The sequence below is a fragment of the Armigeres subalbatus genome, chromosome 1, assembly GCF_024139115.2.
Source record: "Armigeres subalbatus isolate Guangzhou_Male chromosome 1, GZ_Asu_2, whole genome shotgun sequence".
Classification (NCBI taxonomy): domain Eukaryota; kingdom Metazoa; phylum Arthropoda; class Insecta; order Diptera; family Culicidae; genus Armigeres; species Armigeres subalbatus.
This window is the reverse complement of record NC_085139.1, coordinates 51,138,069-51,161,576: the sequence shown is the minus strand read 5'-3', so window position 1 is coordinate 51,161,576 and position 23,508 is coordinate 51,138,069. Positions and strand designations below refer to the sequence as shown.

The 23,508-nt window shown below is 42.8% G+C and overlaps 1 protein-coding gene across 1 annotated transcript in view; it reads left to right on the top strand.

The window, feature by feature from the left end:
• The window catches only part of LOC134225346 (uncharacterized), a 231,547-nt gene that overhangs the window by 45,730 nt on the left and 162,309 nt on the right, over window positions 1-23,508 (top strand). The window lies entirely within an intron of this gene.

The window sequence follows — 23,508 nt, the reverse complement described above, 5'->3', positions numbered from 1 at the left end:
GAAGCGACCGAAGCTTACTTCAGATTTAGAATAATTTAATTCAGATTTAAAGCTTTTGGAATTTCACTATGACAAATAATCAACTAGAACTATTCCGTTTTCCATCTCACTGAACATATATTCATCTTATCGCAAACAAAGAAATACAGCACCAATCTCGTCGCTTCTTTTTGCTACCACACATGCTCTCTGGTGAAAAAATCACAAAAATAAGAAACAACCCATATTCCTTTTGTATTGCTTTGTATTTGATGATATGGAAATAGGAGCTATGAGATGAACTGCCGAACCGTTCCCCCGTTTGTGAATAGCATACGCGATCCCGATTGGTTTTTACCTGATCTTTGCTGTGCAATTTCCACACATTGGAGGAACATAGAGAGATATTCTCTAAATCGTCGTGATAACTGGAAACTTGAATCAAACTGAGGATTTGAACGGGTCTGGGTCATTTGGCATAAAGTCATTTGGCATAACGACATTTGGCATAACGCCATTTGGCATAAAGGCCATTTGGCATAATGGTCATTTGGCATAACGGACATTTGGCATAATTCCGAACTGTAAAAGAGAAAGAGATATTTCATGTATTGCTTAGCGTAGAAAAAAGTAGGTCGAGGCTGTTTTTGATAAATTTAGACTGAAGGTAGATATTTTCCGGAAAAACGAAATAACAAAACAGTAGAATTACTTCCGAGGAGGATCACATCTGTCATTGACTTATTCCGGAGACATGCCTACTTTTAAAATAGGGATTACTTCCACCATTGCATTGTTTCAATCCGGGCATGTGTAAAACCCTGCAAGCGCCTAACTTTAAAAACTCAAGCAATACACTTGTCGTAGACGTGTTATTAAAACCAATCAAGTCACATATGAGTTACTGCAACCAAATCAATCTGAATTGTGCTACTCGGGGAAGAGATCACATCTACCATTGTTTTATTCCCGGCAAGCACCTACTTATAAAGAAGGAGTCACATCCACCATTGCAATAATCCGGGCAGGGCCTACTTTTAAAGAAGGGATCACATCCACCATTGCCACAATTCGGGCCACACACCTACTTTTAAAGAAGGGATAACATCCATCATCGCTCTAATCCGGGAAGCGCCTACTTTTAAAGAACGAATCAAATCCTCCATAGCCATAATCCGTGCAAGTGTCTATTTTTAAAGAAGGGATCACATTCACCATTGCCTCAATCCGGGCAAGCGCCTTCTTTTAAAGAAGGAATCACATCCACCATTGTCATAATCCGGGCAAGCGCCTACTTTTAAAGAAGGGATCACATCCACCATTGCCATAATCCATGCAAGCGTCTACATTTAAAAAAGGGATCGCATCCACCATGGCCTTAATCCGGGCATGCGCCTACTTTTAAAGAAGGGATCACATCCACCATTGCCTCAATCCGAGCAAGCGCCTTCTTTTATAGAAGGAATCACATCCACCATTGTCATACTCCGGGCAAGCGCCTACTTTTAAAGAAGGGATCATATACTCCATTGCCATTATCCATGCAAGTGCCTATTTTTAAAGAAGGGATCACATTCACCATTGCCTCAATCCGGGCAAGCGCCTTCTTTTAAAGAAGGAATCACATCCACCATTGTCATAATCCGAGGAAGCGCCTACTTTTAAAGAAGGAATCACATCCACTATTGACATAATCCATGCAAGCGTCTACATTTAAAAAAGGGATCGCATCCACCATGGCCTTAATCCGGGCATGCGTCTACTTTTAAAGAAGGGATCACATCCACCATTGCCTCAGTCCGAGAAAGCGCCTTCTTTTATAGAAGGAATCACATCCACCATTGTCATACTCCGGGCAAGCGCCTACTTTTAAAGAAGGGATCATATACTCCATTGCCATAATCCGTGCAAGTGCCTATTTTTAAAGAAGGGATCACATTCACCATTGCCTCAATCCGGGCAAGCGCCTTCTTTTAAAGAAGGAATCACATCCACCATTGTCATAATCCGGGGAAGCGCCTACTTTTAAAGAAGGAATCACATCCACTATTGCCATAATCCATGCAAGCGTCTACATTTAAAAAATGGGATCGCATCCACCATGGCCTTAATCCGGGCATGCGCCTACTTTTAAAGAAGGGATCACATCCACCATTGCCTCAATCCGAGCAAGCGCCTTCTTTTATAGAAGGAATCACATCCACCATTGTCATACTCCGGGCAAGCGCCTACTTTTAAAGAAGGGATCATACACTCCATTGCCATTATCCATGCAAGTGCCTATTTTTAAAGAAGGGATCACATTCACCATTGCCTCAATCCGGGCAAGCGCCTTTTTTTAAAGAAGGAATCACATCCACCATTGTCATAATCCCGGGAAGCGCCTACTTTTAAAAAAGGAATCACATCCACTATTGCCATAATCCATGCAAGCGTCTACATTTAAAAAATGGGATCGCATCCACCATGGCCTTAATCCGGACATGCGTCTACTTTTAAAGAAGGGATTACATCCACCTTTGCCTCAATCCGAGCAAGCGCCTTCTTTTAAAGAAGGAATCACATCCACCATTGTCATACTCCGGGCAAGCGCCTACTTTTAAAGAAGGGATCACATTCACCATGGCCTTAATCCGGGTAAGCGCCTTCTTTTAAAGAACTTCGTTCAAAGAAGGAATCATATCCACCATTCATTGTCGTAATCCGGGCAAGCGCCTACTTTTAAAGAAGGGATCACATCCTCCATTGCCATAATCCATGCAAGCGTCTACATTTAAAGAAGGGATCGCATCCTTCATTGTCATAATAGGGCCACACGCCTACTTTTAAAGAAGGGATTACATCCACTATTGCTCTAATCCGGGCATGCTGCAAATGCATTCTTTCCACGAGAGGATAAAGTCTTTTCAATATTGTTATCGACGGTATATCGGGACCACTTAGACCATTTAGCGAAATTATGCCAAATGTCCGTTATGCCAAAAGACCCTCACTTTTGACGCTGGTCACAATTATGCCAAATGTCCGTTATGCCAAATGACCGTTATGCCAAATGGCCTTTATGCCAAATGACCTTATGCCAAATGGCGTTATGCCAAATGACTTTATGCCAAATGGCCCGCTCCCGATTTGAACCAAGGTGTCTTAAATGGAGGTGATTTGATATACCGTAGCAACCCCATGGAAACCAAAGAAGGGAGAATACCGTACACAAACATCAGCCAGCCAACTCGCCAGTTGTCACTCAAACTATCTCCTCTACTTACCATATCCCGCGTTCAGTGACTGCTTAGACCATTCTTGATTAAAACCAAGCACGTAAGTTGCTCGCAATTTATGTCTGTGCTTGCGATGCACGAATTGGTTGGATTACCGATTTTGAACAGTGCCTAGCAAAATCATGTTTTCAATAGTTTAGCACTTTTAATCCGTTGCTTTTAATCAATAGGGCAACATCTTAAGGGTTCGTTGATCGATTGGTACCGAAATTTCCAAAATCGGTTGAAAGACGGCTGAGTTATTAGCTCATATTTTTCGTGACGGTCTCAAATTTGATTCAGGGGCTGTAATCCATGATATATTCCTTTAGAAAAGCTCTAATGGCAAGGTCGTCAGCTCTTATGACGCATTTCAATTTATTTTACACAACTTTGCGAAAAAAATGTGGCCCCCAACGGAAAATGAGCGAGAATGAAGCGATTTATTATCGCTTCTCGGTGCCTATACGATTCTGTTTATTTGCACTTGTATACAAGTATGATAAACTTGTTTTCATGGCTTGTAATGATTCGAAAAGGTTTTTGCCTTATCGTTGCTCGTTAGCTATTAATTCTGCAATCCTTGGACATAGCACGTTGCTTGCATTTGATGGATTTATCGACAAGATTGTCACTCATCCCAAATTGATGCACTTTAATTTAGCCAGAGCTCACCGATTTTTGTTGTCGTGTAATCCTATTTGTGAAACATCGGAGGCAAATTAAGTTTTAATTGCAACATAGAGCTTACGTCTTCAAAGGAATCGAGTGAAATGAAACAGCGGCTTTGCTAAATTAATTTCCAACAATAACATGCATATCAATCAATCAATAAGACCAGTTTCCAGCAGGACTAAACCACTTTATCAATATGAGATTCTCGAGATGCATGAATCCGCGCACCATTTGAATCATGGTTAATTATTTACGCCAAATTAAATTCCAATTTGCAGCATTACGATCATGCCTTTGAAAATAGCGATACTATTTAGAAACCAGCATAATTACATTCCCTTTGCATTTCCTAACACACAATTTGCAAAAACAACTGAGAACTGCAAACGTTTGATTCTAATTAGAGCGTGTTGCAGCTAAATTACGTTTTCGGTTGAACTCCTGTGCTCAACTTGACTTGCAGTTCCACTCTTGTTCTGAAGTTTTTCATACACAATCGACCAGTTTTCCGGATAGTTTGTAGTAGGATGTCATTATTTTCGCTTAAGCTTCGCTGTCGAACTTTTCCTGAACATCGTATGATGATAAAAAAAAAACAATCTGTTTGGTCTATTCAGGAGCAATCCATTTAGCATAAATTATTATTTGAAAACTTAACACTACGCATTTCCATGTTCCAATTGATTGTAAGCAAAACACAGCTCAGTATAAACAGTTTATTTTTCAGTTATCAGTTATCAGAGTTAAAGCAACACGAATTTCAAATATTCATACTGTGTACCTATTAAGGTGTAAAGAATACATTTTCAGAGACGTACGGGCTGAAAGCTTCGTCCATAAAGACAAAATAATAATCGTTCTATTTTAGATTCACGATTATATTCCGAAAGCAAATTTATAAACGAAACGCTTGAAGGAATGTCATCTTTCTCAGAAAAATAACAAACAACCCAATAAAAATATAGGTACTAAGCAATCCAGTAGGAACTATGCTCGTTAACTTGAACGAGTAGTGCAGTGTGTCTCATTAGCAGTGTATTTGCACCAGCGATCAATTGTAGTAACTGATTGATGATGTTCGATTTGTTTTACGACTCGACGTTCAACGCATACCGAGAAGATTATGTGATTGTTGAATTAATTGCAGCACGTTGTACGTGTGGTTCCGGTCTTTTCCACTCAACAACATTATGGATCGCGTCTCGAAAATCAACAACAACGTTCCGTAGTTCGCGTACCTACAAGATGTTTAAAAGCAGGAAAGTTTCATCTTTTGTCCCACTTTAAGGGCTTTGCCACAACATCGCCGATGATGATGGCCACTCGCAACGGCAGAGCGTTGCATTGGGGCTGTGCTCAGTCAACCATCGATCCACACCCACACCGTCGTCGAGCGTCGGCCAGGAAGTACAACTTATGGGCCATTAGGGTATCGCCGTCATCCTCGGCAGCATTGCGGGCACAGGTTTATGCATTATGCCGATACTGATATTCCAAACATATGACGATAGACCTCGCCGAGGGTTGTCGTTACGGGCGTCAAGTGCAGCCATGCTCGGTGGAGAGGAGACACAGTGACTGAGTTTTTATTCAGTGTCAACAGTGAGGGCTCCATGACGCGCGGCGCGGCGGTGAGGTAGTTACCTATAGCAGCACGAGCGTTGGACCCATCGCAAGTTTGGGTAGCCCAAGAAATGGAAAACCTGTTACAAAAGAAAGTTTATGTTCGTACACAGAGCTGCGGAACCACTCGCGCCACCCACCTTCGTCCACGATGCAGAGTTAAGACCGAACCCGATAAGGATGTGTGGGGTGTCGATTTGCATTAATTTGGGATGATTTGAACCGAAAACCGAATTACTTATTGTAGTGGATAAGATTGGAATGAGGAGTTATTGCAAAATTAAATACCACTGAGATTATTACCTTGTAACGATATGTACTCATTTATTGATTCATTTTGATCAGCGTGTATAGGGTTATCTTGTGCTGCATGGTAACGCAAAGGTGTTTTCGGTTTTTCGTTCGTGTTGGAACGAATCGATAACGGAGTTCAGTTTGCTGAGTATTGTTGCGACGAACTGTCGAGCTTAGAAACCTCGTCCGGGTCACGACACTTATTTAAACAATAATTAAATTATTCTAACTAAAACACATTTGAATTAAAAACTGAATGAAAAAAAAAAATGCATGTGCCATACAACTATGCTACATGATAGAATGACGCTGAATGTCCAAGAAATAAACTGCTCTTTGGACATATTTATTTGTCACATGTTAGTTTTTGTATATTTTGACTTTTATCTCAGATCGGTTCATTGTACGGCTCGATTTGTCGTCAATCAGTCTGGACGCGTATTTTAATTTCGCAACCTTTTGCGCGATTTGATTTGTTCTAATTTGTTTTTGATCACGTTTTGTTTTTGGTCTCGCGCGTGCTGCATACATATACATTTTACACTATGAACTAAGTTTGTGACATTTGTGCTTGTGATGCGTCCGTCGATTTTATTTGGTCATGCATTGGATGATCGCGGTTTTTTTCACCCCACTCGTGTGGGGGTGTTTGTTCAACGGAATTCATCGCAGAAGAAGGACAAGAAAATAGACGTTCAGTCATATGTGCTTCCATGCTGCAGTTCTTTTCTAGCGCTCATTACTTTGAATTTTGAGTTTAAAACGCTTACCGAACAACAGGCGAAATTAGCAGAGTTAAACACCGATGTCACACATTGCACCAGTCAGCACAATAATGTGGATTTAGTTAACGATGCGATTGAACGTATCGTGGTGTAGCTTAGCTGGAAATATTATTGATGTAAAGAATCACATGACTTCTCTGGTCAGTATCGCGATCAAAAAGTCCAATGAAAATATTTCAGATTAGGCTAATGACTTAAGAAGCCTAAACGACGAAGTTAAACAATTCTCAAGCCTCACAATGGACATTACCACTAACACGTCCACTAAAACAATGCTTCACAATGCGATGTTAGAGGTTGATATTTTTGATGAGCTGCAATCATATCAGCAAGTATAAATGCCAAAGAGTCCAAAATTTAGAGCAGCAGCCCTGAACCCATTGTGGTTAAGGAAAAAAAAATGTTAAGAAAAAAACTGTTCATGATGCGATTGATGAGACTGCTCGATCATGCTGGCATCATCTTGTGACGAAAATAGTGTGGAAAACTGATTGGAGTGACTACGACAGCAGAAAAGTTCAACGCCTCAATCAACAGAGCAAGCTTATAACGCGAGTGTACGACGTGTACGCCTTAGTGATAACAACCTCCGATGTGTATTCAAGAAATGTCTGACTGCGAATGTGTATACTCACGATGACTGATACGATCTGACATTTGACACATGCATACTAGACCTGTTCATGATAATAGGCCTGTCCAATGCCACACATCTCCCCTCTTCTCAAAAAAAAAAAAATGCGATCACCCTTTTCTTTTGCATGAAAAATATAACACCTACGACATATTATGTATCATTTGGTTACTCTCTCATCATGATACAAAAGCATATTGCAGCAAACAACCATTCCAGGCATACTATTGTATTGCGAACATCTCATTTCATAATCAAAGAACACACTTAAATGGTGGCACACATGTATATGGGAAACCACTCTCAAGGAACTCCCGTGCAGTGGACGTCTTGACTCGCAATTGTACTCGCAACTCGTGAAGTAACATTTCACTTGTAATTCAAATCACTACCACTATTTCTACTTTTTTCGAATACACGTCCAATAAACTGTGCATTCACAGTTGTGAAACAACCAGCAATAAAACCAGATACCGTAACTAAAAAAAAGCCCGATAAACAGCTCCAAATCATTGCCGAATATCTAATCTTAGTTAAATTAAATCTCTTGTGTACCTGTGACCTTCCGGATCTACAATACCAAAATACTTGTAGGCCATAGACCATCGCTGAGCAAGAGATTCTTGGATGAACTGTGACCACTCCAAATCCACAATAACACCGTTCTTCTTGCGGGCGTCCCACCAACGCTGAGGAAGAAACACTTGAATGCGGGCGTCCCACCACGCAGAATTGTGATCATTCCGATCCACAATAACACCGTTCTTCTTGCGGTCGTACCACCAACGCAGAGGAAGAAACGCGAATGCGGGCGCCCCACCACGCAGAATTGTGATCCTACCGATCCACAATAACACCGTTTTTCTTGCGAGCATCCCACCAACGCAGAGGAAGAAACACTTGAATGCGGGCGTCCCACCTCGCAGAATTGTGATCATTCCGATCCACAACAAAACCGTTTTTCTTGCGGGCGTCCCACCAACGCAGAGGAAGAAACACTTGAATGCGGGCGTCCCACCACGCAGAATTGTGATCATTCCGATCCACAATAACACCAGTCTTCTTGCAGGCGTCCCACCAGCACAGAGGAAGATCCACTTGAATGCGGGCGTCCCACCTCGCAGAATTGTGATCATTCCGATCCACAACAAAACCGTTTTTCTTGCGGGCGTCCCACCAACGCAGAGGAAGAAACGCGAATGCGGGCGTCCACCACGCAGAATTGTGATTATTTTAATCCACAATAACACTGTTCTACGTGCTGGCATACCACCAACGCAGAGGAAGGAACTCTTGAATGAGGGCGTTCCACCACGCTGATTTGTGATTATTTTGATCCAAAATAACACCGTTTTTCTTGCGAGCGTCCCACCAACGCAGAGGAAGAAACACTTGAATGCGGGCGTCCCACCTCGCAGAATTGTGATCATTCCGATCCACAACAAAACCGCTTTTCTTGCGGGCGTCCAACCAACGCAGAGGAAGAAACGCTTGAATGTGGGCGTCCCACCACGCAGAATTGTGATCATTCCGATCCACAATAACACCGTTCTTCTTGCGGCCGTACCACCAACTCAGAGGAAGAAACACTTGAATGCGGGCGCCCCACCACGCAGAATTGTGATCATTCCGATCCACAATAACCCCGTTTTTCTTGCGAGCGTCCCACCAACGCAGAGGAAGAAACGCGCCGGTCAGGCGTCCCACCTCGCAGAATTGTGATCATTCGATCCACAACAAAACCGTTTTCCTTGCGGGCGTCCCACCAACGTAGAGGAAGAAACACTTGAATGTGGGCGTCCCACCACGCAGAATTGTGATCATTCCGATCCACAGTAACACTATTCTTTATGCGGGCGTCCCACCAACGCAGAGGAAGAAACTCTCGAGTGCGGGCGTCCCACCACGCAGAACTGTGATCATTCCGATCCACAATAACACTATTCTTCTTGCGGGCGTCCCACCAACGCAGAAGAAGAAACATTTGAATGCGGGTGTCCCAACACGCAGAACTGTGATAATTCCAATCCACAATAACACTATTCTTCTTGCGGAGGCCCACCAACGCAGAGGAAGAAACACTTGAATGCGGACGCACCACTCAAAATTGTGATCATTCCGATCCACAACAAAACCGTTTTTCTTGCGGGAGTTCCACAAAAGTAGAGGGAGAAACGCTTGAATGCGTGCGTCCCATCACGCGAAATTCCGATCATTCCGATCCTCAATAACACCGTTCTTCTTGCGGGCGTACCACCAACGCAGAGAAAGAAACACTTGAATGCGGGCGCCCCACCACGCAGAATTGTGATCATTCCGATCCACAACAACACCGTTTTTCTTGCGGGCGTCCCATCAACGCAGAGGAAGAAACGCTTGAATGCGGGCGTCCCACCACGCAGAATTGTGATCATTCCGATCCACAATAACACTATTCTTCTTGCGGGCGTCCTACCAACGCAGAAAAAGAAACACTTGAATGCGGGCGTACCACCCAAAATTGTGATCATTCCTATCCACAACAACACCGTTTTTCTTGCGGGCGTCTCACCAACGCAGAGGAAGATTCACTTGAATGCGGGCGTCCCACCACGCAGAATTGTGATCATTCTAATCCACAATAACACCTTCTTGTGGGCGTCCAACCAATGCAGAGAAAGAAATGCTTGAATGCGAGCGTCCCAACACGCAGAACTGTGATCATTCCGATCCACAATAACACCGCTCTTTTTGCGGGCGTTCCACCAACGCAGAGGAAGAAACACTTGAATGCGGGCGTCCCACCATGCAGAATTGTGATCATTCTGATCCACAATAACACCGTACTTCTTGCGGGCGTACCACCAACGCAGAAGAAGAAACACTTGAATGCGGGCGCTCCACCACGCAGAATTGTGATCATTCCGATCCACAATAACACCGTTCTTCTTGCGGGCGTCCCACCAACGCAGAGGAAGAAACACTTGAATGCGGGCGTCCCACCACGCAGAATTATGTTCATTCCGATCCACAATAACACCGTTCTTCTTGTGGGCGTCCCACCAACGCAGAGAAAGAAACACTTGAATGCGGGCGTCCCACCACGCAGAATTGTGATCATTCCGATCCACAACAACACTATTCTTCTTGCGGGCGTCCCACCAACGCAGAGGAAGAAACACTTGAATGCGGGCGTCCCACCACGCAGAATTGTGATCATTCCTATTCGAAATAACGCTATTCTTCTTGCGGGCGTCCCACCAACGCAGAGGAAGAAACATTTGAATGCGGGCGTCCCACCACGCAGAATTGTGATCATTCCGATCCACAATAACATTATTCTTCTTGTGGGCGTCCCACCAACGCAGAAGAAGAAACACTTGAATGCGGGCGCACCACTCAAAATTGTGATCATTCTGATCCACAATAACACCGTTCTTCTTGCGGGCGTCCCACCAACGCAGATGAAGAAACACTTGAATACGGGGGTTCCACCACGCATAATTGTGATCATTCACTTAAATGTGAACATTCACCACGCAGAACTATGATTCATCTTCAGCTACACCAATCAAGCACTCCTTATTGAACTCTGTTGCTCCCCGAGACAACGCATACGAAAACGATTCTTCTTTTCCATAGTTTTGTCTGTTATTCTTCTTCTTATCACAGTTGACCCACTTTTCATAGCACTATAAGTGTTTCCAATTCGTGAAAGTGTAATTTATGTTTCACAATGGTTTTCATATCGGAATAAAACACATTTATAACTTTATAATATTAGGCATCACGGATATGTTCTAATACTCTTCAAAGGGGGGAAGTCTTCGATAATCGAATGTAATTCAAAATATTTTATTCAAGATGCTAGATGCATCTGATAGTTCGTGGTAGCGTTTGGCTGAATGTAGATGGCGTTAAACTTTCTCTTCGTAAGTCCCATCCCAAATTGAACCTTTAATTTCCAAAGAATAGTTGAAAAACATTCAGTTTCCCGATTTTTCGAAACTTAGCCAACAATAGCCATCTTCAAAGTAGAAAATTTCTCTAACACATTCCAATCCATTTCACTTAGATTCAAAGAACAGTACGACTACGTGATCTTGATGATTTAAAATATTGTAATAAAACATTTGAACATTTTAATATTAAATTTTCAAAATGACAAAATTTTTTTTGTCTTTATTTAGGAGACTTGCAGCCCGAGGATGGCTCGTCTCCGGCGAAATGAACTTGCTTTGAGCGCAAAATCGTTTTAAAACTGTAGTTCGCTTATTGTTTTCATGATTGTATCATGTTGCATTATTCAGTAGTGGGGGCGTTTTGCCCTGGATTCCGGTAATTTGACACTGAGGGATAAATTTATCTCCCAAATTAAGGCAAGCAAACAAAACTGTCCAAACCATTGCGAAAAAATAAAATTGGATTTGGGTCCGTGGACAACAACCAAAAAGCAGAATCCCATTGACAAAGATACATTAATCGTCACTCTTCTTACCGATACAAAAGGCTCCGCTGCTTTTACTTTTTCGGCTACGTCCGAAATTGTTTTCTTCCACACACTTCTATTAACATGATGGGTGACTTCATGTGATATATTTTTAAGAACTCCTGGCAGGATCGCCAGATGTGCAATTAAACATCGCGCATATTTGTCACCCATCATGTTTGCACTGCTGCACTCGCGAGGAAGGTGGGATTGACTGACTGCGAATGTGTATACTCACGATGACTGATACGATCTGTCATTTGACACATGAATGCTAGACCTGTTCATGATAATAGGCCTGTCCAATGCCACACAGATGCTGTTTTTCAAAATATAACTAATTCCGAGTCTCAAGATGGTAGGATAAATAATTTGTACTATGAGTGCTTTCTCCTTATAGCTACTACAAATTTTGCTCACCACTATTATTCTGTAACTGAAATCTCTGTATGCTGTCAACATTTTATTCGAATGAGAAGCGCAGCAAAAATTTCTGAACTTCAAAACAAAATTTTAATTTGTTCGTTTGATGTTATTTTAGCCAATGTAGTTAGTTGGGATGAAACTGCGATAAGCGAAGATGTTTTGGTATTAATAACATTGTTTTGAAGTAGGACTACGTCTGTCTTTTCTATATTGGGGTACACTTTACAATTGCGAAAATCGCGGACAGTCACGGAAATATGATAGACTTTAGACTCTAATATCTCTGCCGTTTCTCGATGGTTTTTCAATTCTTTTGGACCATTCGAACAAGGATGAGTCGACGCTTCTTTGTATTTATATGAAAATACTAATTTTTAGCTATTTATTGTTGATATTTGATAAAAAGTTTAGAAATAGGTAAACTAACCGATCACGTACATGCATCACTAGCACAGACATCAAAAATCAACCACTTGCGGGTTTGGCTAATCATCAATTTGAACCAGATTTCACGCAGAGCGGACGCATCAAAGCGATCGCAGCCGAGTGGACACAGCATCACGGAGGCACTGGTAACATTTTCAACGGAAATCCATCGCATTGGTGGTGGTGCTCGGTGTGTTGCTGCAGATCATTCAACCTCAACGAACCAGCATTTCATATGAAGAAAGGGTTGACTATAAAAATAGCACTGTTGCGATCCCGCACCGCCAGTGCCGATGCTGAAAATTTATTACAAATTGTGGTGTCAGTTAGTTGGAAAGGCGCATTGGGAAAAGAAAATTGGTTCTTCTCAGGACCAACATTTTATGGAAAGAAAGAGTTAATTGTGAAAATGAACTGTTTCGGTGGCATCGGGTTTGGCGTGGTAGCTTGCTTGCTGTTAGTGATTACATCCATTCAAATCATCTCCCTCCAACGAGCAATCGAATTCGCTATTTACGTTTGAGTTTTGCACTTTAAAGGAAATTTATTTCGGATTGTCCTTCTTTTGTATAAAATGGTGGCTCGGAAAAAAAAAACTGATTTCAATTCCAATGACTAACAGAAACAAAACCAAATAATCTTGCCAAAAAATTTAACGCCAAATCGATAAAGACGCCAATACCTCTTCTTAGATAAATAGTTTGAGTCCTGAAAAGAACTATGTGTAATTTATTCTTGAAGTTCTCTCACTTTGCCACGTACGTTCCAATCGCGGGAGAAATCCAAACGTTGCAAATAAATATATTTGCGTTTGGTTTCATTTCACTTCTGATACTGCTTATTTCTCCTTTATTTCGGACATTTTTGAGGATGGTGTCTTCTAGGATTGTGATATCCTCCACTGAAATCCAGTCAAGTGACCTCAGCAGCAATGTGGCCTATGAGTCATGGTAATTCCATGGTTAGAGACTCAAAGTCCATCCAACTGGGATCAACTATTCGCCTTCTTTTTTCAGTTGACCTCCGAGCAGTTTGCTCAATGTTGATAAAAAAGACACAAATTATTATGGCGTATACCATTCATTTTGTATAGCTACGTAGTCCTACGTCACCTTTGCGTACAACCCGATTGGGCTGCACCTTTGATTTTTTTGTATATCTGATGTACGAGTACACCACTAGGTGGATCAATCAGGTTTTTTTTAAACTTTCACTACATTTTGATGATTATTTGGCGTTGCAGTCTGTATTGTGAATAAAAAACAACTGTATGTTTTCTTTCTCCAACGTTTCGATCCTTTTTCTTCTTCATTATTCATTACATCCCCCACTGGGACATCACCGCCTCGCAGCTTAGTGTTCATTAAGCACTTCCACAGTTATTAACTGCGAGGTTTCTAAGCCAAATTACCATTTCTGCATTCGTTTATCATGAGGCTAACACGATAATACTTTTATGCCCAGGGAAGTCGAGACAATTTCCAAGTCGAAAATTACCTAGACGGGCTTCGGGAAACCCAGCCACCATCAGCATGGTTTTGCTTTGTAGCCGCGATTCTTACCGTACCGCACGATCCTTATTGGATCTTTTTTAAGGATTTGAAATTTTGGTTGTTTTTTCGTCAAGTATAGTTTTGTAACTTTTAACCGTCATTCCTTGTTTCCATTTTTTACGAAAAACTTTGAAATGAAATTTTAAATTTGTCAGAACTTGGACCGCTAATTACTATTATTGCGCGCTTCATCTATTCTAATAGTCCTACCTGGATACTTGAATACCTGGTTGGCTACAGCGTCGACACACCTATGCCTGGTGTATTATAGAGCTCCTTAATCGTCGGTCTTGGGCGATGTTCCTCCAGTTTCCCCGAACGTTCAGGGTCCCCAGGTCCTATTCCACCGCGTGCAGTCAGCGTGTTCGCGGCCTTCCACGAAGTCGCCGGCCCTATCTGGTTCTCTGACCAGCCCACTGAAGTCTGTCTTATTTTATACGATTCACAATATTTTCTTCTTTGAATACTTGATACAGCTCATGATTCATGCGTCTGCGCCACACACCATTTTCTAGTTTCCCCCCGAGTATTGTAGGCAGCACTTTTCGCTCGTCCATGCTTCATGTCCATAAAGGGCCACTGGTAGAATCAGAGTTTTGTATAGTGCAAATTTCGTTTCCGTCTGCATGTTGCGGGACCTGAGCTGGTTACGTAATCCGTAAAGGCCCTATTCGCAGCAGCAATACGTCTGTTCACTTCACGGAAAATGTCATTGTCACATGTCACAAGCGTTCTTTAACAACTTCATACACATCCCCGTCAAGCACTACCTCTCCACAAAGACCACTAGGTCTTCCCCTATCTCTACCTGCCACCATGTACTTTGTCTTGGTAGAGCTAATGGTTAAGCCTATCCTCGCTGTCTCCCTCTTCAGTGGGCCAAAAGCCTTCACTACTGCTCTGCGATCAATTCTAATCTAAGGTCGATGTCGTCCACAAAACCCAGAAGCATATGCGACCGTGTGATGATAGTGCCGTTCCTCTGCACGCCAGATCGCCTAAAAGCGCCTTCGAGTACAATGTTGAACAATAAATTCGAAAGTACATCACCCTGCTTCAATCCGTCTAATGTCACAAACGAGGTTGACACTTCGTCTGCAATCAAATACTTGATTTCGAGCCATCCAGCGTTGCACGTATCAGTCTAATAAGTTTCGCCGGAAAACCATGTTCGGAGACATGGTCTGTCACAGCTAATTTCTCTTTACTGATTCGTACGCTGCTTTCAGATCAATGAACAGATAGTGAGTCTGCAAGTTGTACTCCTGGAATTTATCAAGGATCATCCGCAGGCTAAGCATCTGATCCGTCGTTGATCAGCCCTCACGAAAACCTGCCTGGTATTCGCCGACGAAGGACTTCTCAAGCGGTCTCAGTATGTTAAACAGGATACGCGACAGGATTTTATACGCCAAGTTCAGAAGGGTGATCCCTCTATAGTTGACACACTCTAGTCTGTGCCCTTTCTTATAAATTGGGCATATGAGGCCATCCAACCAGCCTAATAGCCAATTCGAATAGTCATGTGGTACTAGAATAGCCCAGATAAACCCACCTAGCAATGTTGATGCTTTCCTCGTGCCTTAAGAAAGATAATGAAAACAACTCACAAGAAAAGGTCTAGAATAGCATTAAGTGACATTAACAGCAATATTGAACGACTTATCAATAAACGTGTTACCAACCGTTTTTGGTAGCAATGTTGTTATGTGTTGGAAAGGCCAGCTGATGGTTTGAAGAATGTTTATTTTTATTTTTTTTAAAACAAATCAAATGTTAATTCTAGTTATCTTAATGTCTAACTGTACAATAATCCTTTGTTTCCATATGTTTGTGTTTGATTATAATGTTTATTGTAGGCTTAGTAGCTTAAGGTGTCCTCATTTATTTTCATTAATCTATTTATTGAGATGCTTTATTTACATTTGAGCTTGAGCTTGAGCTTGATTGACTGCTCGTAGTTGCTACTCCATTATGACCAGATCAGCTGTTCTTGCACAGGGAACTAACAGATGTTTGCTTGGGAATAGCTCACATCTTCAAAGTACAAGTACTGGTGATCTCATTTGTTAGGGTCATACTGGCGCCTGCCACGTCAGAATTCAAGTCAATGTAGGGAAGGGGAAGGGAATGATGATGCAACCACTAGCCCACTGCAAGCCGAATATACCTCTGCATTTGGCACGAGTTCATGCGAAATTTGTTGGAATTTTTGGGTTAGGTTCGAGAGGCAGAGGTCCGGTCCGTCTTGGTTAACGAGCTGCCAATGTGGTAGATAGGAGAAAGCAACTGATGGAATTTCTAATTGGATGTTTGGAAACGCGCTTTATAGTTCATTTCCAATTCTAGCAGATCACTGTTATAATATTCAAGTTGAATGTATAGAAATTGAGATGCTTTATTTACATTTACATCAAAAATTTATTAACAAAAAATTAAAAAAAGGAAGACAAATGTTCGGCTAGGATTGTAAACACTTTGCATGTAGCCATCAGTCGGAATTTAAAATAGTAGTTTCACATGACACCTACTTGTTATTCACCCAAATTTGTTTAATGTGTAAGAAACTAGTTGTTGCTTCGAGAACTCATCTGTTATGAGACGCTTTTCTTATGGAGAATGGTTCCCAGAAGCTTCGAGGAGCTATGCAAAAATATAAAAGGGGACTTCCGAAAAAAAACGCGCTCTTCTATTTACAAGTTTGGTCCGGAGCAGTGAAGACCAGTCCAGTTTCGTACGTAAAAAAACGAACTGGAAAGTTCCGCGAACTAGTAGTTTAATTTGAAACTAGTTTTAGTTGAAAAGTGTTGAACAGCTACAACGTCACAAACAGCTTAAAAGTCTTAACATTAATAGTACACATGCGTTTTTCATCTCACTTTTAGGGGGATTGATATAAGGCTGAATACCTCCAAAGAAGCGCGTCGACTAACTGATAAAATGTCTCGAAGACGCCATTACGCTTAATCACATAATAAAGGTACAATTATATAAACGCGCTAAAAACACGATTTAAGCCACTGTGGAGTGTGGTGAACATTTTTTAGTCTTTAAATAAAACATAAAAAAATATTCATTTCATCGAAAATAGTATGGCCATCCGAACCACAACTGTCCGATTAGTCCGAAGTCCAAAAATCTTGTTTTTCGTTGCTGCAGTCCACTTTGTTATTGTCTGACTTTCCACCACATAAAACTAAATAGAAACACAAAAGGAATTATCTCCACAGGCCAACAGACTAAGTAAAATGGCTCTGAGGACCAGGGTGAAATAACAAAAGAGGCCTTGAGTACCCACCCCGGAAGCTGCAGTGGCTCTATACCAGCAGCTTGGGGCCTTGATGGCCCTCGTCTAGGATCTGAATTCCACTCCCGGGGTCTCAATTGTTCCAAATGAAGGTGCCAATGCCCAAACTAATAAGGTCACTCACAACCTAATTTCCCAGCCTTTTTGGAAGTGATGAAAAAATGTCCGTGTTTAAATTTTGATGGCATTCGTCATTGAACCTCAAAATAGATTAAGTTTGCTGTATACAGATGCGTTGTGCTCACTTTTTCAATAAAATAGTCCAAAAAAACTTTCATGATGATTTTCATGTAAAATAAAATAATTGCCTATATTACAAAGCAGCGGTGTCTATCTGATTTGGTATTGAGCACAAAATATCATGTTATTGTGGCTACCAAATGACAGTTGCCAGATTGGCAATATCTGCTTTTTGACAAAAAATACGGCCATAACCGAACCCCTACCTATTGTACAAATTTTCTGAAACCGCTTCTTCCTCCTTACATCTTTTTGAGAAAAGTATGTCGCTGATTTGTATTACAAACGATCATCATTAGTTTCGTTCGCGAGTCGCAAAAACCCAAGCTCATATCGCGTACCCTTGTTGTCCGATAAAGTCAAGCAGCTGCAAATAACCGCAGCCGCGCCCCGTCGGACATACCAGCCGCGAGCGCTGCTCCGAGCGCTGATACGAATTAAAACGTGTTTTCATACGCTGTTTACTTTTTATGGCATCCTAAACATCGGTGGCAGAAGCCGGTTGGTCGTTCGGTGGGAGATACTCCGCGATACGGTCGGTGCTGCTGAGATAATTGAGTGTAGTGGCATCCTAGGCACGTCACCAGGCACCCTTAACGCTGCCATTGCGTTGCATCGCCGAGGTCGTTGTAGCTGTCCGCTGTAGGGTGTGTTTGTGTTTTTAGAAGTGGGTGGCGTCGAGAGGAATCTCCCCGGAGTGGACTTTCCTTTTCACTTGGGGTATGCCGACTGGTTACGGCGCTGATGAAATTCAAAATTTATTACTTGATAGGTTTTCTCCTTGCGGAGGACAATCAGAAGCGGATGGAGAGCGTTGCGCGTCCTAACCTAATGGTAGCGAGCCGGGTGCGTGCTTCTTCCGTTTATGTAAATTGGCGTACCTATGCTGTTGGTGTGCCGCAGACGATTTGTGATAAATGATCAGATGATGGCCAAGATGTCGAACCGTTTGTACAGTGATTTTGGAAAGCGGCGAAGGTCAACCAGATACGGTAAGATGCGAATTGTTTAAGATGAGATTACTCGATTGAACTTACGAGCCGTTCCGTGAATCAATCATGAAGACGATGAGGGCCCAGCCAGATGTTGGATGAGCGTTTGATTAATAGTTGAGTCGTGACGTTGAATATCTTTTGCTGTTCTTTGCTGGATGGTGCTTCTCATGATTGTGGGCTTCATTGAGTTTTGAATGGAAGGCATTGCTTGATTTGATTAATGACAACCTTTCAAATCATCGTTATTGAATATGACACCAGATATAATCAATTTGCCCATCAGACAAATTTCACTAAACATTGAAATGATTTAGATCATTTGCCTTTCTCACACAGTGAGTGTCGCAGTAGGTAAATATGGACATTATCGCTGAGTGCATCAACTTCAGTCTCGTGACTTGCACAAAGCCCTCAAATTGTTGTAGGACTTCATTACCACATCATTTATTTGATAGATCCAGGAGAAATTATTGTCTTGGACCAATCATAGGATAGTATTCTTTTTGTTATTGGAGATATGGTTCCTGTCTGACAAGTTTTTGATTACAAGATCAGCGTTGTTGGAGCTCAATAGCCTCTCTACCTCAGTGAATAGACCAGATATGTTATTGTTATAAGAATTATTGTTGAACCATTTAATTGTTTTTCACTATTTTAATGAACTTTATGTCGAACTGAAGCAGATGTATTTGATTTGAGAATAAATGAACATTCGTTGTATAATATAAACAATCTACTGAAAAGTAACAATTTATTTTCTCTTTTTTTCCACAGGTGAGAATTAATGGAGGAAAATGTTCTTTATTTACAAATTATATGTATTATATGTAAAACAAGAACTCGAGCAGGGAGTAGCAGAACCACAGATATAGTTAAACATTCATCAAGTATAGTAAGGAAACTGTGTCAACAAATTCTACTCATCCCGAATTATGAAAAAATACACATAGCACCAATTTCTTTGGTTCTTTGGTTTCGGTATTAATGCAAAAACGGCTTCACTTTCCAACCGAGGATGTTTTCGGGTAGGAAACATTCTCAGCTCCCTAGCCTACAGCTACACAAGATAAATATTCATGCACTATGTTAAAAACTGGGCTAAGTTGGAATGTAGGGCTATTGAAGTAGAAGCAATCTATCAAAATCCGTTGAGAAACTATCGAATTTTCAGCTGCCAAACCTATCATTTTTTTGTGACGGTTATTCTTTATAATATCTGAAATGTATTTTCATATCCGTATCGAAAACAAAGGCGTAGTCCTATGTAAATACATTCTCAAAAAGATCAGTATCGTTTTTTTTTCATTAATATAAATGGAGAATATTTCTGATTGTATTCAACTATGCTGCAATTACGGTTCCCACGTGCTTCTTAAACGCACGGCAGGTCCCAGTAATGTAACTTGGATCCATTTCTCTCCAGATAGTGGGCAATCTTTGACTGCAGGTGACGTTTGGAACAGGCTTTGGCCTACATGACGGGTCATGCTAAATGATCCAGCAGAATACCCCCGGACATGGAAAAGCTTCCCCGAGAAGCTGGAAAAGCTTCCTCGGGAGGCTGGAAAAGCTTTTTCGGAAAGCTGGGAAAGCTTTCCAACAAATGTGGAAAAAATTACCTCACGAAGCTGGCAAAACTTTTCTTAAAGCTAAAGCTTCATCAGAAAGACGAAACACTTCCGCAAGCTGGAGAAAAACGAGAAAGGTGAAAAAGGTTTTGCAGGAAGATGGAAAAGCTTTCCCATGAAGCTGGAAAAACTTCCCATCACAGCTAAAAAAGCTTCTTCATGAAGCTTAAATAGTTTCCATAGGAAACTGAATAGTCTTTCATAGAAAGATTAAAAAGCTTTAACAGAAAACCAGCTTCCTGGGGATATTTTTATCCAGTTTTTTGAGGAAGCTATTTTCAGCATTTTGAGAAGAGCTTCCGCGTGAAGCTGGAAAAGCGTCCCCATGAGGGCTGGAAATGCTTCCCCAGGAACTCTAGAAAAACTTTTCCGTAAACCCAGAATAGGAAGAAGATAAGCCTAAGAAGGTATGAAAGCTTCCCCAGAAAGCTTTGCCTTAGAAGCTGGAAAAAAATTCATCAGAAAAATGGAAAAGCTTCCGCTGAAAAATCTAAGAAGCTGAGAAAGCTACACTAGGACACAGAGAAGCCTTAGAAGGTATCCTATGGAAGCTTTTACAGCTTCCTGTGGAACCTTTTCCAGCTTCTAGCCTTTCTAGCTTTCTGGGGAAGCTTTTCCGGCTCTCAGGCTTTCAGAAGCTTCTCCTGACTTTCGCAGCTTCCTGGGGAGGCTTCCGCAGCTTCTCTGGGAGGGGCTCATGGCTTCCTGGGGGGAAGCTTCCCCGCATGACTTCATGGGGAAGTTTTCGCAGCTTCATGGGGAAGCTTTCGAAGCTTTCTGGGGATGCTTTCGCAGCTTTCTGGGGCAGCTTTCGCGCTTCTTTCTGGGGGAAACTTTCAGCTTGGCTTTCTGGGGGAGCTTTTTCCAGCTTCCCCTGGGAAGCTTTCCCATCTTCCTGCGGGAGGCCTTTTCAGCTTCCAAGAGAAGCTTTTCAGCTTCCTAGGGAAGCTTTTTCAGCTTCCTGGGGGCTTTTCCAGCTCAGAAGCTTTCCAGCTTCCTGGGGAAGCTTTTCCAGCTTCCTGGGGAAGCTTTTGCAGCTTCCTGGGGAAGCTTTTGCAGCTTCCTGGGGAAGCTTTTGCAGCTTCCTGGGGAAGCTTTTGCAGCTTCCTGGGGAAGCTTTTGCAGCTTCCTGGGGAAGCTTTTGCAGCTTCCTGGGGAAGCTTTTCCCAGCTTTCTGGGGAAGCCTTTTCCAGCTTTCTGGGGAAGCTTTTCCCAGCTTCCTGGGGAAGCTTTTCCCGGCTTCCTGGGGAAGCTTTTCCCGGCTTCCTGGGGGCTTGCAGCTAGAGCTTTTGCAGCTTCCTGGGAAGCTTTTCTCAGCTTCCTGGGAAGCTTTTCCAGCTTCCTAGAGAAGCTTTTCCAGCTTCCTGGGGAAGCTTTTCCAGCTTCCTGGAGAAGCTTCTCCCAGCTTCCTGGGGAAGCTTTTCCAGCTTCCTGGGGAAGCGTATTTCAGCTTCCTGGGGAAGCTTTTTCCAGCCTTCTGTGAAGCTTTTTATTAATTCGTGGGGAAGCTTTTCCCAGCTTTCTGGGCAAGCTTTTCCTAGCTTTCGGGGGAAGCTTTTCTCAGCTTCCTGAGAAAGCTTTTTCCAGCTTCCTGAAGAGGCTTTTTCCAGCTTACAGGGGAAGTTTTTTTCAGCTTCCTGGGGAAACTTTTCCCAGCTTCCTGTGGAAACTTTCTCCTGGGGAAGCTTCCAGGCATGGGAGGCACCAGCCATAGAAACACCAGCTTACAGGGAAGCTTTTTTCCCAGCTTCCTGGGAAGCACCCTTCTGGGGCTCCCAGCTTCCTGGGAAGCTTTTCCAGCTTCCCTGGGAAGCACTTTTTCCAGCTTTCCTGGGGAAGCTTTTTCCAGCTTTCTGGGGAAGCTTTTCCTAGCTTTCTGGGGAAGCTTTTCCCAGTTTCCTGGGGAAGCTTTTCCAGCTTCCTAGAGGCTTTCCAGCTTCCTGGGAAGCTTTTTCCAACCTGGGCTTGCCAGCTTCCTGAAAAGCTTTTTCAGCTTCCTGGGGAAGCACCGGCTATAGAGCTTCCTGAGCACCAGCTTCCTGTCCTGGGGCTTCCCAGCTTCCTGGGAAGCTTTTCCAGCTTCTTTGGGGAAGCTTTTCCCGCTTCCTGGGGAAGCTTTTCCAGCTTCCTGGGAAGATTCACCAGCTTCTTGGGAAGCCTTTTTCCAGCTTCACCGAGGCTTCTTCCAGCTTCCTAGGTGAGAATTTTCCAGCTTCCTGGGGAAGCTGTCCAGCTTTCTTGGGAAGCTTTTCCCCAGCTTCCTGGAGAAAGCATTTTCCAGGCTTCCTGGGGCAGCTTTTCCCGGTTTCCTGGGGGAAGCTTTCAAAAGCCTCCTAAACTTTTCCAGCGTCCTGGGAAGCTTTTTGTAGCTTTCACGGCACATGTGGGGAAGCTTTTCCCAGCTTCTTGGAGTTTTCTCCTTCCTGGGAAGCTTTTCCAAGCTTTGGGTAAAGTGTCTCTCCCAAGCTTTCAGGGCTTCTCCCGTTTTCTGGGGCTTTTCCCAACCATGGTAAGCTTTCCTTGTCCAGGGCTTTTCTTGATTCTTTAGGCTTTCTCAGCTTCCTGAGGAAGCTTTTCCCAGCTTCCTGGGGAAGCTTTTCCCAGCTTCCTGGGGAAGCTTTTCCAGGCTTCCCTGAAATGATGCTTTTCCCGGTTTCCTGGGGAAGCTTTTCCAGACTTCATGGGGCACCAGCTTCCTGGGGAAGCTTTCCCCCGGCTTCCTGGGGAAGCTTTTAGCTTCCTAGAAGCTTTTCGGCTTCCTGGGCTTTCCTTTTCCCAGCTGCCTGGGGGAAGCTTTTCTACTCAAATTCCTGGGAAGTTTTTCTCCGCTTCCTGAGGAAGCTTTTTCCAGCTTTTGGGTAGAGGTATCTCCCCAGCTTTCGGGGAAGCTTCTCACGTTTTCCTGGAGAGCTTTTCCCAGCTTCCTAGGAAGCTTTTCATAGCATCCCGGGAAGCTTTTCTTAATTTCTTTGTGAAGCTTTTCTCAACTTCCTGGGAAAGCTTTTCCCGGCTTCTCGGGAAAGCTTTTCCCGGCTTCCTGGGGAAGCTTTTCCTTGCTTCCTGGGGAAGCTTTTCCCAGCTTCCTGGGGAAGCTTTTCCCGGCTTCCTGGGGAAGCTTTTCCCGGCTTCCTGGGGAAGCTTTTCCCAGCTTCACAGAGAGCTTTTCCAGGGGCTTCCTCAGAAGCTTTTCCCAGCTTCCTAGGAAGCTTTTCCCAGCT